Here is a 7,841-nt window from a genome sequence, read left to right on the forward strand (position 1 = left end):
AAAAAGACTAAAAATTGTATGTTATACATCGATAGCAGCAACAGCTTTTCCAGGTTCTGCAGTCATCTGAACAAAATTATAGACATTCAGTAATTTAGTATTTATAAAACATATTCTGTACTTTATTTGTTTTTGGGTATGTAAAATATGTGTGCATTCCATTGAGTCATTTCATGTGCATGAAATATTTTTCCAGGTTGAAAAGAACAGGATATTTACAAAACAGGTGTTCATCAAGATTTGAGGGCAGAAAGTCTCACAGGCTAAAAATAAAAGTCCTCTCTACTGCCCTTTATTTTCCATCATTAGAGATTATTTTATCTTATTTATTTTTTATGGTTGTATTGGAAAATTTACAGAGGTAAGTGTGTGTAGTCATTTCAGATGACAGAGTTAGTCACTCTACTTCAAACTAAAGACTTCAATTTCCTCATTTCAACTTTAATTTAGAACATCTATATGTACAGCTTTAGTCTCAGACCTGGAGCAGCTGTGAAATGAGTTACCACTCCATTGTGGTCCTTGGGTTTCAGTATACTCCCCTTCACCTTCCACCCAATTTTCATTGAAATTTCCAGTGTGTTTTCCCCAGTTGGGAAAGTGTTAAGTCCCCAATCCATGAAACATACTGTCCTTACATTGTTCTTCATATACTGCTCCCGAAAAATGCTCAGTTTTTCTAAAACCTTTCATTTTTTCATCTTTCCAGTTTCCTGTATGGACAATTCCATTAGGAATGGTATGAATACCTATTCCTTTTCTCTCATAGCTGCCAGAAGATGTTCTTGTACAGTCACCCTCATACTTGTCTCAATTTGGAAATATAAAGCTTATCTTATATACTTCTGAAGGAGATAAAGAGGGGTAGTGGACACTTCCATGACTTTGCAACTCCCCCTGGCCTACCACTTCTTCCTCCTGGAGCGAGAATACTAAGCTGGCTCCAAGGGTGACCTGGTTGCTTGGGAGACAGGCAACCTCTCTGAGATTGTTTTAAATTATAGTGCAAATATCCTCAGGATGGGGTAGCAGTAATTAATACTATATATAGCAAACTATTTTATTATTATTAGGAAAGCAATAACCTCAAATGGTATAAGCAAAAGTGCACTTTTAACCAAGAAAATGAGGACTGATGCAAATCCTGGAAAGATATATGGAGAGGACAGGTGGTAAGAGACTTCTACCTGAAAGGGGATTGAAAACCCTGGGTGCTCAAAGAGCATAGAACCAAAGTGAGGACAGAAAGATGTAGAAGAGTGTAAATGACTACACTTTTAGCTTGGTCCTGGCAGGTTACAAAAGATGGGAGATTCACTAAATATAAGTAGAACCACAGAAATGAAGAGAGAATGACAAATCTGCTTTCAAGTAGCATTATTGTGTAATTACTAAAATAATTTGTTAATTAAGTTTTCTTTGATACTTATGTGATGAATCACGAGACAGTTCAATTCTCTGTGCTGCTGGTAGATTTTCTAGACAGAAAAAGAAAATGATTGTTGGAATCCTTTACATACTTGTAAAAATGACAACTACCATATCTTACTAGGTTTTTAGTCTATGCTACCATTTGCTCTGTTTCAACCCTCCAAGGACTCCTTGGAGCATAAAATGAACATTAAAATCTGGGCCCTCTCCTACCTTGCCAGCATGATCTTTGATCCCTGTCCTACATATATTCTGTGCTCAATAATACATAGCAACATGCAGCTCTGTAAACATAGTCATATGTTTCACACCTCAGGGTCTTTGCTCTGTTTCCTTTGTCTGAAACTCTAGTGTCCCTCTTTTAAACTTCTCATTCTTTAGGATTTGTTCAGCTCATGTTGCGTACTCCAAAGAGACTTACTTAAAATCTACCTAGGAATCCTCGGTTAATGCTTCTGAAACATCCTATACATCCTTCTATTATAGGACTTGCTGTGCTGTATTGTAATGATGAGTTTACAGTGTCTGAAACATAGTAAGCACTCGATAACATTTATTTGTTGATTTAATTCTCTTGTTCATTTGTCTGCAAATCATTAATTTCTTAGCACTCAAACACTATCTAACACATTTGTATGCCATCTAGTTCTATAAGAGAATTTTAGTAAATATTCCTAGGTAATGGTATTACAGCAAGTCTTCATTTAGTACATGTCCATAGGAATCCTAGGATGGTCTATGTCAATTATGCATGTGCCTTGACTAAATGAAAGTCTAGACAAATTGAAAGCTCTGAGTAATAGAAAGTGGTATTACTAATTTGATTCTGGTTCAAAGTCAAGGTGATTTGGCATTTATTTTTTTCTTCCAATAAATGTGAAGTATATTGTGAATAACCAGTAAATTGAAATGATCAGGGCTGGGGATGTAGTTCAGTGGTAGAGTGCTTGCCTAGTCCTTGGGTTTGACTTGTTTCTACTCAGTAGAATACAATAGAAGTGATGGTTTGTAACTTCTGAGACTTCTGTGGGAATCAACTGCTATATCATTATCCCTGTAGAGAGGTCCACACGAGGTTGAGACCAATAGCTAGTAAAGAGTTGAAGCCTCTTTCCAAGAGTCCTGAGCCACCTTGGAGGCGAATCCATTAGTCCTAGCCAAATCTTCAGGTGCCTACAACAGGCATGGATGATACCTTGATTGTAACTTCATGAGACACTGAATCAAAACCACCTCATCAAGCTGTTTCCATATTTCTGACCATAGAAACTATCAGAGTTTTTTGTTTTTTGTTTTTGTTTTTCTGGTACCAGAGATCGAACTCAGGACCTTGTGCATGCAAGCATGGTGCCATTGAGCTAAATCCCCAGCCCTATTATCAGAGGTTTTTAAGCTGCCCAAGTTTTGGAGGGAAATTTATTACTCAACAAAAGATATCTAATGGAACTGTTAAAAATGTTCAAAGCCTATTGTTTTTAGCAAAACAGAGGATTAACTATCTTGAAGAGCCTAAATGTGTTAAATCTATTAGAAATGCAATGGAGATTTGATGTAAATGCATTATAGTGGAGAGCATCAGTATACCTGTCTGACACGTGGAAACATGTAGTAGACAGCAAGAAAAGATAATCTAATACATGAAAATCAGTAAAGGCATTGAATAATATAGTCATTAAACATAATTTAATATTCATTTATAGATTTACATCTGTCAGATAGGAAATAGATATTCTTGGTATGTCCATGGAACACTTTCAAGTCTCAGTCACATATTTGGCCACAAAGAAAACCTTGACTTCAATATGGTAAAGATTTACAGGCTATAACCTAATAAAGCTGTTATTATTTTATTATTTCTTTGAATCCTATCTAATTTCATTTTTCCTCTTTTGCAAAGGCAAATTCTGATCTTTTTCAATAGTTTTCCTCTGATGACAGGATAAAAAGTAAATGCTTGGCACAGCCTACCAGAATCTTAATGATCCAATCCATATTTACCAGTTAAGGTTTGTCTTCTACAATTCTCGAATTACAACTTTTAGCTAAAGCAAATCTGCAACAATTTTCATTTCTGCAAAACACACCATATTCTAATGTCTATATTTTGGTAAATGTATTTATCTTCCCTGGAAGATCTTTTCTATAGTGTTTCATTTGTCTGCTTAGAATAGTCTTTCTCATTCTTCACGTGTCAGCTAATTATGGCTTCTGTGAATGTTTCCCTATCCTTCCATTATACACCTACATTATATATTTATACTATTGGGTTGATTACTGACAAGAATGTTTCCCATTAAAATGTAAAACCCAAGGGTAGGGACCATAGTTTTTGCCATTTTTTGTTCAATAATTGATACAGTGCCTGGCATGTAGTAGAAGCCCAATAAATGTTAGCTGAGTGAATGAATTAGTGGACTGCAAGATTTGCTTAATAACAGTTGTTAATGTTTACCTGACTCATGACTGTTGCTTGATTTCTTGGTCTTCTTCCCAGTTAAATTGGCACAAATCACCTATATATGACATAAGAATAATAAAAATAATGAAACAAGCATCCCCTCAAAGAAGTCCTTAGAGGATTTGAACATTGGCTACTTTTCACATTAAAAATCCAAAAATGGGCCAGGGATTTAGAGCTCAGTGGTTCCATCACCTGCTCCGCAAGTGCAAGGATCCATGTTCTATCCCTGGTACAAAAAAAAAAATCCAGAAATTTAAGAAAATGATTTAAGAACTTATTTTAAATGTCTATTTATAAAATATCCATATTTTATTTGGTTTATAGTACATGTATCATTTGAAGAATTCAAAGGTAAATAGAATTCATTGATATTCTAAAGTAACTTTGTAATGCAGTGATAGGCACGGAAGCTAATCAATTGAACAGCTAACTAGGGGAAAATGTTTTCAGAGATCTGGAAGGCAGATGCCTACATGGAATTTGATTTGTTTTGATGTGGCAAAGTTCTCTACTTCTTCAGTAACTATATGGGGAGATAAGTCCAACAAAGTACTTTACTTTTTTCTGAGCCTGAGAGATGAAACAAACCACCAGAATACATTTTCTACCACTAAGGGAAGGGAAGAAACAGGTTGAACACTAGTATCATATTCTACTGTGATCAAAATGTTCATGATATTTCTCAAAACAAATGAGATATTTATGATCATTTACTCATATTGTCCAACATATTTCAAAGTCTCTTTTTAAAAAATGGTGGTCTAAATTTTTATTGACTTTTTGGGTAACATAGGTAGTACAAAGTTTACCATCCATGTTATACTACTGGGACTCTTTCTGTCTCTATATTGAAGCTAATAAAAATATGAATTAACTCCTGATGTGCAACTACTCAACTATCTCAAAGTTAAGTTTCTTTCTTTAGACAATGAGCATATTGATTATGAAAATTGATATAGTAGCACAGTGGCCTGTGCACAGCAGGTGTTTCATAAATGCTCATTTATACTTGATTTTAGCCACATAAGGGTGTCTATCACGATGCTTTTAACATAGCAGACAGCAAATGATGCCATTTTCTACTTTAGTTACGTAGAATTCATTTAGGAGCACCAGTAAATTTCCTCCACAGTGAAATCTCTCTTAAGCCATGTTATTTTTTAGTGCAGTGGAAGTAGTTAAAACAGTGCTAAAAGAGCTAAGACTGTGATGTGGGTATGATTCCTATAATAACAACAGGGTGGCAGCTATAGAGACAATCTGTGCTGTGACGAGATGCTGCACTGTGAACATCTGCTACTAAATTTCCAACATTTGATGGCTGAACACTGGTGACAGAAGGGGCAGTAGGACAATATGGCTGTCTCTGCACGCCATCGGCCCTCAAGGAGAAGTGATTCACAAGCACTCAATTTGATGCTTCCTCTGCAGGGCACAAGCAGGTACCTTGAAGTTCTTGTAGCCGACTGGTTAGAGAGATTCTAACTGAGGGCTACTGAGTGCGAACACTTGAATTGCTTCAGGTGATCACTATAAAGAACCAAGCCAAGTTGGGTGTGGTGCTGCACTCCTATAATCCTGGCTACTTGGGACCCTGAGAAAGGACAATGGCAAGTCTGAAGACAGTCTGGGTAACTTAGCAAGACTCTGTTTCAAAATAAAACTTAAAAGATTGCATGAAGATGTAGCTCAGTGCTCCTTGGATTCAATCCCCAGTAATAACACAAACACACACACACACACACACACACACACGCACACAATATACAATATACACATGCACAATACACAATACACACACACAACCAAGGCAACTATAATGTTCAAAATTTGGATCTAACAATTTCAAACCTCAAAATTTTTTTTTGACAGCTTACAAATTATTACTGGTACTCCCCGCAATTTCAGTGTAGCAAAACTAACATAACTGTTAACCATGGGTCAGTAGACAAGTAACCCAGGACTGTTACCAAGTCTGCATTTTAATTTTTATAGAATCTTATAGTAGAATAGTTAATTTCAGAGAATAAGGCTTTTTCAAAGTGGTCATTTAATGAATGAATTTTTTATATCAATATTGATCATAATTTCTTACTTTTTTGGATCTGTCTGCATCTGGTAAGAAAGAAGTTTTCATTGTTGCTTGCTCTGGAATATTCAGTAGAGATTGTCTAGGGACACTTGTTTTAGAAGTAACAACTTCAGAATGAATGAAGACACTTTTTATTCCTGGGGAAAACAAGAGGTACTGTTAAATATGAGAAAGAAATATAGTTCTCTTTTCTGGGCTGCTCTATTATCTAGAATAACCAGAGTCAAGGATGTATTTATTTCTGCAAGGTAAGGCAGTGGATGAATAAAGTGACTTGTTGCCTCTATAAATTCCTGTGCCTGTAAATGTACGCTGGTTCACTGTTGCCTCAAGGATAAGCCTCAACTCCCTAATCTTTGGCTCTAACTTCCTTGGCCAGAGTAATTTCCCCTCATCCACCTACCACTCCAGCAGAATGAGCTGTTTTGCACTTTATTCAGCAGGTGAGGAAAACCCTCTGAGGACTTTCAAATAGAAGAGTGGGTGTCTAAAGCTGTCTTTCAGGAAGATTCCACTCACACCAACATGTAGCATAGGTTACAGGAAGAAGAGAGTGAAGACAAATTATTGCAGTAGTTAAGGGTAGCAGTGACAAATAGGAAAAGAAAGTTATGAGGATTTAAAGAGTAGATTAGAATGTGAAAACTTTGGGATATGGAATAAGAGCAGTAGGAAAAAAATCAAAGATAAACCAGGTTTTGTGCCTGGACAAAAATAGGAGCAGAGAACAGGGTTTGGGTTTATTGAAAGTTGATACAGTTGGCTTTGTGCATACTAGATTTGATGGGCCTGTTGGCCACCTGGTTGGCGATGTCCTAGCACTGTTCATTAAGTGTGTATTTGTGTACAAGTGCAGAATATACATGGGAAGCTTTTGCAGAGATACGTGGGTGTGGTAAAGCACACCTGTAATCTTAGCAGTCTTGGAGGCTGAGGTAGGAGGATTGCAAGTTTGAGCCCAGTCTGTGCAATTTAGAAAAACTCTGTCTCAAAATAAAAAAAGGGAAAAAAAAGGGCTAGGGTTGTAGTTCAGTGTGAAGACCCTGAATTTAATCTCCAGTAATGAAAAAAAAAAACAAACAAAAAACAATACATAACAACAACAAAAACTAGCAGCAACTTCTCTCTGGAGATACGGAAAACAGAATGCAGTTATATGTTTGGGCAGAACGATGGCAGTAGAAGGTGGGGATCTTCTTGGGGAGAATTCTCTGTACTGGAACTCCCAAATCACAGTACAATATGCCAGCAGCTTACTTTTGACTATTAGGATAAGCAGCCACAGCACAGATTCTAACATCCTCACACCTTGTAAATCCCAAAAGGCCTACTCACCCATCAGTTATTCAAAAATATAAGATCATAACATTTATAATTATGAATAATTTGCAATTTTCTAGGACCAAAATAAGCATGGGTTTTCAGGAAAAACCATAACTGCAAAAACCTTATAAAAACTATATGTAACTGAAAAATAGAACAGAAATATTGTTCATTTTCTTACCTGTATTTTGAAAAGGATCTGATATTTTAGTTCTTTCCTTATGTTTCTGTATAGATAATATTCAAAAGAAAAATATTTATTAGTAATTAAACTTCTAAAAAGAGACTTTTGCCTACTCCAAAGCAATCTGATTAATAGAGTACCATCCCCCAAATCCTCCCTCTTTCCTAAGTACTAGTCTCAATGCTAATCCATATTATCAACCTTCTTTTTTTTTTTTTAATTGAGTTTATTGGTACATTTAGGGATACAGTACAGTTACATTCATTGTTGGGATCATGTACCTTTACATGGCAAGTCTTGATTCTCATTTTTTTCCCCTTACCTCTGCCCTCCCTTCACCCCCTCCTCCC

At 36.1% G+C, this 7,841-nt stretch overlaps 1 long non-coding RNA gene and 1 pseudogene across 2 annotated transcripts in view; one reads left to right on the top strand and one right to left on the bottom strand.

Annotated features, from left to right (window-relative positions):
- The window catches only part of LOC117284733, an 88,134-nt gene that overhangs the window by 7,698 nt on the left and 72,595 nt on the right, over nt 1-7,841 (top strand). The gene's annotated exons all lie outside the window — the stretch shown is intronic.
- LOC104850879 lies at nt 456-693 on the bottom strand (annotated as a pseudogene).

The sequence above is a fragment of the Fukomys damarensis genome, unplaced genomic scaffold, assembly GCF_012274545.1.
Source record: "Fukomys damarensis isolate Sample0158 unplaced genomic scaffold, DMR_v1.0_HiC HiC_scaffold_39, whole genome shotgun sequence".
Taxonomy (NCBI): Eukaryota; Metazoa; Chordata; class Mammalia; order Rodentia; family Bathyergidae; genus Fukomys; species Fukomys damarensis.